This window comes from Zonotrichia albicollis, chromosome Z (assembly GCF_047830755.1).
Source record: "Zonotrichia albicollis isolate bZonAlb1 chromosome Z, bZonAlb1.hap1, whole genome shotgun sequence".
Classification (NCBI taxonomy): domain Eukaryota; kingdom Metazoa; phylum Chordata; class Aves; order Passeriformes; family Passerellidae; genus Zonotrichia; species Zonotrichia albicollis.
In genome coordinates, this window is record NC_133860.1 from 55341294 (window position 1) to 55351280 (window position 9987).

At 37.3% G+C, this 9987-nt stretch overlaps 1 long non-coding RNA gene across 1 annotated transcript; it reads left to right on the forward strand.

Annotated features, from left to right (window-relative positions):
• Positions 1-381: 381 nt before the first annotated feature.
• Positions 382-9987, forward strand: LOC113459623 (uncharacterized). Its single transcript, XR_003381043.2, has 4 exons — positions 382-658; positions 2247-2358; positions 5846-6490; positions 7214-9987. It is a non-coding gene; the product is annotated as an uncharacterized LOC113459623 (long non-coding RNA).

Consider the following 9987-nt stretch of genomic DNA (forward strand, 5'->3'; position numbering starts at 1 on the left):
GTTAACAGGATTATTGACTAGGAAAAGCAGTTAGCAAAAAAAATATTCTGTACTTTGGCAATCAAATATTTCTCTGCACGTTAGATAGAATATGAGACATATCCAGGAAACTGAACCAACTTATTTAATGAGCTGCTTTATTAAATTTTTATCCAAAAACAACTAAAAAATAGGTTTCTTCTCTTTAGAAATTAGAATCTCTATCCAGCTCAGAGTAGAAGATGACTTTGAAGTAGACAAAACAACAAAGTATGGCAGAGAAAATATACTTCTAACTATTGCAGTGAAAACATGGTTATAAACAGTAGTGAGGTTCATTTTCTTTTTTTTCTTCTTTTCAGTTTGGCTGTAATGAGCATTGTTTGGAGATCATAGGTTGTTTTACTCTCCTGATGAGTCAAGACAAGAGAGGAGAGCTTCTGAGCTGGGACCTGCAGTAGCTTCCAAGTGTGAGTCATAGTCACTGGGGTGTCTTTTCTCTGCATTTTCTGGGAATCACAGAGTCAAGAAGCCTTGCCACAGACATCATCTTTACCAGGAAGTCCTGATCTAAAACAAGAAATGACAAAGATCGAGGGTTCATCAACCAACAGGAGTGCAGACAACTTCAAAAGTAACTGAGTTTGGATTGCTGTGAATACTTGGCTGAGAGGAGACAGTAAGTATTATTCACTCATTTGTTATCATTGTTAAAAAAAATGCCTAGAAATAAGGAATATGGGGATAAGTGTGAATATATCCGCTGTGCTCAGCCTCATCCTGGGAAATAAATGAATGAACATATCCTGTTAGAGAAGAGTGGAGATATGAGAGGACCGTAAGAACTTCCTACTTCTATTGAGGAATTAGTGGCAGCTACTACCTCTTAGCATTGTCTGGTGCAATCTTATGCAGTTTACACCTTGCAATCAGGTACTCACTAATGTAGTTTTTGTGCTTTTCATCCCTGAAGATTGAATAATTGGAGGGGTTTTGTTGTTTTTACCCTACATCAGGAATCCCAACAGTATTCTTCCACTTTCCCTTGTGCCTGCGCCAAGCAATTTGTGGTGTAATTTGTAGGAGTTGTATGCTGTCCAGAATGTGCTACGCTAATTCTTCATCTCAAGAATGCCATAGTACAGTGTCTTTCTTTTAATTAACTGTGATGTCAGCTTCATGTAGGAGGCAAACTCACAGCCTGTGAGTTGAATCTTTAAATTTCTGATCCAGGAAAGAGAATCACAGCATGCACAGGCAAGCAGTATTTGATATAGCTATAAAAATTTCCATGAGTTTGCTCTTCGAAGATAGAAACCTGAACAACACTTACAGGAACTTCTATTTTTTTACTGTCATAAGGCCTGGTCTGCACAGAATAATAAGAATGCTGTGCACACAAAGCATAGGAATTTGCCATTAGAAAATTGATTTTCTGAATAAAATTTAAATTGTCTCAAATTATTTCTAAGTATTGAAAGAGAATGAAGTATAGGGATGGAGAAAAAAAAATTAGCAATCCATTGGAGATGGTGTTCATTTCTCATAGTTTAGGTGAATCCTATAAGAAAAAGTTAAGAAAATTTAGAAATAGAGTCCATCATTCCCAGAAATTTGCAGGAGAATATCACTGGTTTCACACTTCTCCTGTCTGACTAATGTTCAATTCTGATCCTTCAAAAGGTGTTGAAAAGTTTCTCCAAGTTTTCAAGTTGCAAAGCCATCACAATTCCCTTAATAACACACAATAAGGATGTTGTTTCTATGGCTTCATATGCTGCAATTTACATGTCTCTCTATAGTCTTCTGAGAGGAGTAACAGGAATGCTTTTCTTTGGAAGTAGCTTCATGCATGGGACAAAATGATGCTAAATTTTTTATTTGCAAAAAGAGGCAAAACTGAAGTAAAACTGACGACCCAAACAAAAGATATCCAACAAAACAGCTCATTCATCTGAACACAGTGACCCACTTAGTTCTTGGTTTGGCACCTAGCTCAGAACATATCTGTATTTTCTTAGGAAATTAATAGGCTTTTTTTTTTGTTCCTTGATGATCACACTGAATGTGGGAATTGGGACTTTTGAGCCTCTGGATTCGGCTAGGGCATGCTTATTAATCTGGCAACTCTTTCTGACAGGCCATCCCATGGGCCCACTGGTTTTGCACTCATTACCCACTACTCAACACCAAGACTAAAAGTTAGACTGGTGAACCCTTGGGAATGCCTGGAATTCAATGCCTTAAGCAGTTGTCCTCTGTTACAGGGGGTGATCTCTGCAGTATTCCTTCAGCCTCACGGAAAATATAATTAAATGGCTAAAACTTCTGCAAATTTTCCAAGTCTTATGGTGATCCTGGATCTCTTCTCTGGTACAGGTAATACATACAAAGTGTCTTTCAGGTGACAAAATAAATGATTAACAAAGTCTAGGATTACTCCAAGACATGTATTTGTTATTCATATTCACCCTTTATAGGGGTCTTCAAATTGCATAGAGCCCACCTCTTCTTTCACGAATCTAGCAATAATGCTTGTTCCTGTTTTCAGATACAACTTTTCTTCAGAAATTACCTACATTTTGAAGTAAAATCAAAAACTCTTCTGCCATGTTTGCTTGCCTTCATATGAAATATCTCTCAAATTACAGTACAGCATCTTTTGCTTTGCTATAAGAAAAATATTTTGAAGATTGTGAGTATTGATAGTTCCCGATGACAATGTTCATAAAAACATAGACGAGAAGTAGGATATAATTCCTGTAGTTAGCTGTGACATTTATAAGATTGTGCAGTTTAAATATAATGCTATGGAACATTGTTTCATGTTCTGTTTCAATCAAGTAAGATGATTTTAGTAAGCAAAATTGGCAAGTAGAAATCTTTTCCTTGAGATGAGCTAGATTAACATCTTCAACATCCAGTTACATCTTTTTGCTTCAGCTTGTTTTCAGAGGGGTTACCATGACACAAAAGCAGGATAAGTCATTGCTGAGTCAGGCCTTTTGTCTTACTATATTTTTGTGAAAGCACAGTTTTTAGCACCATTATTGCCAGACAAAGAGATAATGACACTGTCGAGATAGATAGTTTTGAATCTTCAGCACAGCCTGACTTACTCCAGTGCCCCAGGCCTCTATTAAGAGCAGTCCAGCATTATTCCTATGTTTACATTTGGCATACTACTCTTATTATTTGGTTTGTTTTCCTTTAATCAGGGTTCAAAATCCTATTGTATTCCCTTATTACTTTACATTTCTCACAGAGTGCTGTCACACTCAGCAGTCAAAAAGCATGAAAAACCTCAAAATAATTGACCTTCTCATACTGAGATTGAGCTTAAAAGTCAAATGGTCAATTAAGTGCCTGTAACAACACATTGAGCAATTTTTCAGTTAGGAGCATCCACTTTCACAGTGTCTGAAATCATCTGGGCCAATGTACACCACATAAATAAAAAGCTAAGGGATGTTCTGTGAGACAAGATCCCCTTCTATAAAGAGAAGACACACAAGAAGTGGCACAGAAAATGGAGTGAACATCTTCATTTTACCCCCTCACTACTCCAGAAAGGCAGTATTAATTTTAAATGCAGGAAAAATTCTGAAAACTTCTCATTTAACATAATGGCAAACAACTTTTGACTCAATCCTGTATTTACACAAGCATGAAAATGACTTTAAAAATAAGTGCTATGTCAGAGGTTTGGTAATTAGGAGATGATATTGGGCATCACCAGGGTAAAAGGTTAGAACATTAGCATGCCACTGAAAGTCCATTATTTACAGCAGAGTTTATACTGCTTTATTTAATATGACTTTAGATGTGCCAGGTGTTGGTACATCCAGCAATGTTCTCATGGGAGACCAACAATTCTACAGCCAACAATTATCACTCTGGGGCAAACAGTCTCCACTCTTCCCTGCCCTTGCCAGCTTGCCAACTGAACACAGCTGAGTCAGCTTTGTGTTCTCTTTTCAGGTAGCTTGTTAAGTCCCCTTGATTGATCTTGATTGATCAAGATGCTCTTGATTTTGCAGGGTCTTCCTGTGTTTAGCCTCAAGTCAGAAGCATTGTCAATTTTTTTTCTTTTCTTTTGTCTCACAATACTGAGGCAAAAAAATCCCAATTCTCTAAGTTGTCTAAAGTGACAATTGAACAGCTTCCTCATTTTACCTGAGTTAACTAGCATGGATAATGTTCAGGATGTGCAGAAATATGTGTTAATGCATATGGTGACTCCACAAAACCGCAGTAGCCTAAGGTGGAAGAAATACTATCCATTTTAAAAAGAGACAGCACTCTTTTTTACACTTTTGTACAAGTTTTTAATCGAGACATTGGTCTTCATATGACTCTGAACTCTCAGCAATCATTCTAGGTAATCAGAACAGGAACTTAATTCAAAAGCAGCAACAGCCAAAACATATTTTCATGGCTGCTGCTTTGCTTGCAAAAGGATGTGATTTCTGTTTTGTCAGCTTTAAAGGGTTTGCCTCCTTTGTGCTTATGGTCTGCATTTCTAGGTCAACAGAAGTAACACAGTGTGTTTGTGATCTTGAATAACTTTTACAAAATACTACTTGTACCAGTGACTTCTGGGATTGTGTTACCACACTAATTCTCTAAATAGCATAAATATATTACATAGGCTTTTTAGACAACAAAAATGCTTGGGAAGAATAATCCTAATGGTTATATATTATTGTAAACAAAAGTGTTTTGTGTATATACTAGTCTATTATTAATTGAATCAAAAATGCGTGTTGTTGTACTGTCACTTATCATTTGTGTTATCATTGTTTATTTCTTCAGTATCTTAACTTTAAAATTAAATGCAAATTTTACAAATCTAGGTACAACTAAGGAAGCAAGGCAAACTATTTCTTTTAACTTCAGGTCAAAAAACCAGAACAGAAAAACTTAAGCAGTCATACAAGTATTAAAAACCTTGTGCAATTTGCATATCATCTTAATGGTGAGTTTTACATATAAGTTTTGCATATCATCTTACTGATTAGTATTTCCTTCCTTGGTTTTCAGAATAGAAACATTCTTTTCCACACATGCCTAAGTCTGCTAAGTGAAATGAGCTCCTGAAACAAACTTTAAAGGTCTGAAAAGATTTTTTTTCAGCCATACTAGATGTATTGTGTCAACTCAATCCCATTTTTTTTGTTAGTTCTCCTACCACATAGAAAGTTACACTGAAGCTGCAGTGAACTTCCACGTACCCAGATTTAACAAACCGCAGAATTTATCATCCATGTACTTCAGTCCTTTGACCCACATTCTGTGGTCAATTAATAAATTGAGTCTGTAAGGTTGTTTCACACTGGGATTGAGTAAGGATGACAAGGAGAGGGACCTACATCAGTGGTTTCCTTTCACAGTACACTTAAATACCATCAAATCCACAATCAATGGCAATGAACACACATGTTTAGCCAAGCTTTTAACCTTTTAGCCATCAGGCCGTGTGCCTTTCAGGAAACACCGCTTGTGGTTCAAACTGCATGCAAGGGATTGTGTCCCTCCTAAATGTTCTTATGACCAGAATCTCTGGGTTGATGAAGGCCTGGAAATATCTTTAAATACTCCTCTGTCTCTCAAATTAAAAAAAAAAAAAAAAAAAAAAAAAAAAAAAAAAAAAAGTTGTAGGAACTGCTATGTAAGAGTCATTCCATGAAACAAATCCAGTCAAAACACCATAAATAGTGATGGAGAAGAAGACTAACCACTTCTCAGTGACTCGTCTGGGGCCACCCAAGATCTAATGTGGGTAAATATGCAACATGATGTAGGACACGAGACACCTTCCATCAAAGAAATGATAGGAAAAATAACCCTTTTTTTTTAAACATAGGTACCTTGGCCTTCAAGCATAGTCAGACAAGTGGAAAGAACTGGAAACACCTGGACCAGGCTTGGTGAATGCCTTGTAGCTGCAGCAGAATCTGGACTGGACCAGTAACTTGGGATGCCAAAAGTGAAAGAGAGAGACTCAAATCCAGCTGTGAGTTACTATCACCTGTACTAAAGGGCAAAACCAGCACATGAATTGGATTTGGCCATCTGTGAACCCTGACTTTGGAAAATTATTCTTCTCTACAAAATACTGGGAAATCCCTGGCTGGTATGACTGTACAAAGTTCTAATGAGGCATAGACATGTGCCAAGAAGAAGAATGCTGCACAGAAGGTGTTTCATTCTGACTGTAGGAGCTAAAAGAAAATGAAATGTGGGGTTTTGAATACTGGTGAGGACAGAAGAAGAGAAGAAAGGATTCCTGGGGTAGATAAATGAAACCAACAGGCATTGGCTACAAGAACATGAGCTTTTAAGCTAGATTTCAGAAATTACTTTGCTTCCTGAGGGCTTTGCTTCATTGGTTAAAATAGGTGCATGTGTTTGAGTAGCTGGGATTCAGCAAGAAAACACCAATCAATTACTCTGAAAGCATGAGACTCCCCAGGGGCAGAAACCAAAGGCAAAAACTGGGCTGTTACAGGTATGTGTGTGTGTCTTTTAACACACTTTGTTGTTGAACAGCTACATCTTTGGCAAAAGAATTCTTCTACATGTAGACTTGATGAAGAATCATCTGCTTGAATCAAGACGAAAACAAAATGTTACTGGCTATTAGTCAGTGAAATTAATCTTGTAAATATACAAACCTTATTGGAATGTGATACACATGGAATTGAAGGGGATTTTGCCCACTGTTTTTCTGGCGAACGCTCCTTCATATCTTTTAATTTCATTGGCAGAGATAAAAAATAATAAGGACTTGTAATCAGGAAATGGCTTCTGTGGGGTGGGATGATCAAGGAGATTCACTTAAATATATGCATCTGGAATAAAAGCTTCCACATCTAGGTAGTCACCTTGCGATTAGTAGAGAAAAAGGTACTTTCAGGAGATGATCCATCTAACATGGATCAGATTTTACTGTAGGGTGAGATATTTTGACCGTTGTCCATCTTTTCTGATTAGATGTAAAAGAAACATAGAGTTATGCTGTTTAGAGAAATTCTAAATGTAGTAAGATAAATCCTGGCACTAAAGTCCTCCTCTGCTGCTAAGGAAAATCTATCTTCTTCGGAATGTAGTAATTCTTCAGGAGAGGTCTTCAAAAGCAGATTAGAATGAGCACAGCTAAGAAAGGCTGTGTTTGATATCAACAGGTATGAGATTTAATATCAACTTCTGGATTTTTCCCCTTCTTTTCTAGGTGTGGGACCAAATTAGTAACACAATATGAGAATTTTTGGCTGCAGAGATAAGTGGTCAGTGGTACTTGTAAGGAGTAAGTTAAATGTGGAATGCCAACCTCATCTCTTAAATGTGGGGAGCAATGAATCCACAGTAAATGTTTCTTTTCTCTGCTACAGGGTGAGTTCATCTCCTGTTATTTTATCTCCTTGTCTGTCCAGCTGGGATGGACTAAATTCTGAAGTAGCTGAAGAGATAGAAGATCTAGAAAAAACCTGAACACTGCAGCTGCTGTGCCTCTGGTGTTGTTAGTTACCTTACCCATGTATTTGTATTTACCTTAAAAGTTTAGAAGAAGCCCTATGACATGAATGAGGTGTGGCATCTGACAGTAGCAGCCCTGGAAGAAAGAGATGCCATTAGGAGATACTTCTAATGGGAACAGATCCCAAAAAGCATTGCCTATGTAAATGACAAGTAAAAGTACCAGCCTCTGGAGAGAGGTGTCCCTCAGGTAAGATTAGTAATAAAACTGCAAATGATGGAGTAAAACCAAGTATTAACTGACTTATGTTGATGAATTTGATAGAAGGTCCTTTATGCCCTGTAATTTGTGGATCAAATATCGAAGTGAAAATACATTTAGTGAAAACTGAGGCATCAATATGATGTGTTGACAAAAAAACCCTAATCAACAAGAACAACACAGGAAGATAATAAAATCAAGTATTTTGGGCATGAATAGAATTCCTAACAAGAATTTTCTTACATCTAAGAAAGATAATATTTTCAAAAACCTAAAGCAAATTCCTCTGAAAGTAGGTATAAACTTTTGCTACATTGTAATTTCAAGCTAACAGATGGCACATGAGGCCAAAGCAAAAAAGTGCAACCCAAACAGGATTTAACTGCTGAGGACTAAGCTGTGCATGATAGGTAAGCTTCAGTTAAGGTGATAAGATTTTTCACCAACTTCAGCTTCTGGACCTAGGTTGTAAGGTGAATTCGCCTTAAATGCCTGTGAATACTGACAGCAGTCAACAGTTCAGCATTGTTTCTGCACAGAATTGTACATAATGTGCTTAATCCAACTGGTCCAGCTGCTTGGGGGAGGCAGCTGGACGCTGCCTTACCTAGACATTTGACTAAGGTACCAAACCCACAGAGACTGATTTAAGTTAATACTTTCAAAACCCAAACATTTCCAGACTTTAAACTTTTCTTGCATTTCTTGTTACCAGAATGATGACTATCAGCTCTTTCTTTGACTCAGAGGCACAAGACAATATTGCTGAACTTAGAAAACTAACACCAAATGGTGCTTCTTAGCTGGACATGACCATGTGAAAAAACAGTGTTATCTAAATCTTGTAAGAAGGATTTATAACTGATGACGGTACATCTTAAAATGTCTCCTGCTCTGTATGGTTGCTGTTGGAAACTGAGTGGAAGTACCATAGAAACCTGCAGAACATTATGTAAGAGAGTCCCTCATGCCCTGTGAGCAATTCTAGGTGTTGTGGAGAGGAGAAGACTCTGTAGGAAAGTACAAAAAGATCAGAAAATCTTGGTGGCCCCTAAAGGCTGTGGAAACCACAGAAAATAATCAGCAAGGGTGTGGCTTCATGAGTAGTTGAGGCAGGGAGAGGATGTAGGGAGACAGAAGGCTGAAAAAAGTGTTAAAAGGGCTCTGCACAGCCTCCATGCTAGAATATACCCTGAAAATAATCTTGAATCTTGAGGAAAGCCTCCAGAAGATAGCAGAGTGACTCTGCAGCAAACTTGTCAATATGTTCTTTTAAGTCAGGCCAGAGAGTGGCTGTCAGCATCAAGAAATTATTCCATAAACAGTGGACAAGATGGACATTGTTTGGGAGCAGAATAATTTATTGTACTGCAAAGAAATTACCAGATCTTTTATAAAATTTCTCCCGTTTTTGTCTTACTAGCTCTTTAAAAGTTAATGTAATGTAAATTATTCTATTGTATAGAAGCTGCACAAGCTATGTAAAATGTAACTAGACACAGGAAGAGTCAAACAGGAAACAGAAACTGTTAACAAGTATTACATTTACGTAGTATTATCTCTAGTACCAATATTCTTAAAAAAGGGAGAGAAAAATTAAGCATTGTCCTGTACACGTGATTTTCAGTTAGATGAAGATTGGATTTACCAAGACATTCACAGTATATTATTCATAAGTGGAATAATTACCTCCTTTTACAGCTGCTATACCAACCATCAGGATCTGTCAGTCCTAAATCGATCAGCTGGAAGCAATTGATTTCTGACCTCCTAGGTCTCTCCTGGTTTGACTGCTTATCACTGCTCATGGCTGTTATCTGTGCCATTGTGACAAGAGGCAAGCTCAGACCTCATCAGTAGTTTTGGAACACAATTACTGTGTCCTCTGTATGCTATCAACAATGAACACAACTGTACAAGCTGTATTTCCCTTTGGAGAAACAGGCTTTATAATGAGATTTGCTCTCTGTTAGAATGAAACACAAACTAGCACAACCATGATAAGCATATCTGCATCAAAACCCAAATGATATCTATCTTGAGCAATAAATTACTGAGCTTTCTTTCTTCACGTCCCTGTATTTCCTACGGCCCAGAAGGACAAGGAGTCAAAAGTCATAACTACAAGCAATGCACAATGTTATATAGTCTGTGTGAATGTAAATGATAAGAGCAGCTGTAACTCAGTAACTTGTGCTAAATTAAGCCAGCTTGCAATGTTCCAGTAACTAAATTTTCAGATGACTGATGATTTTGGATGTTTTAAA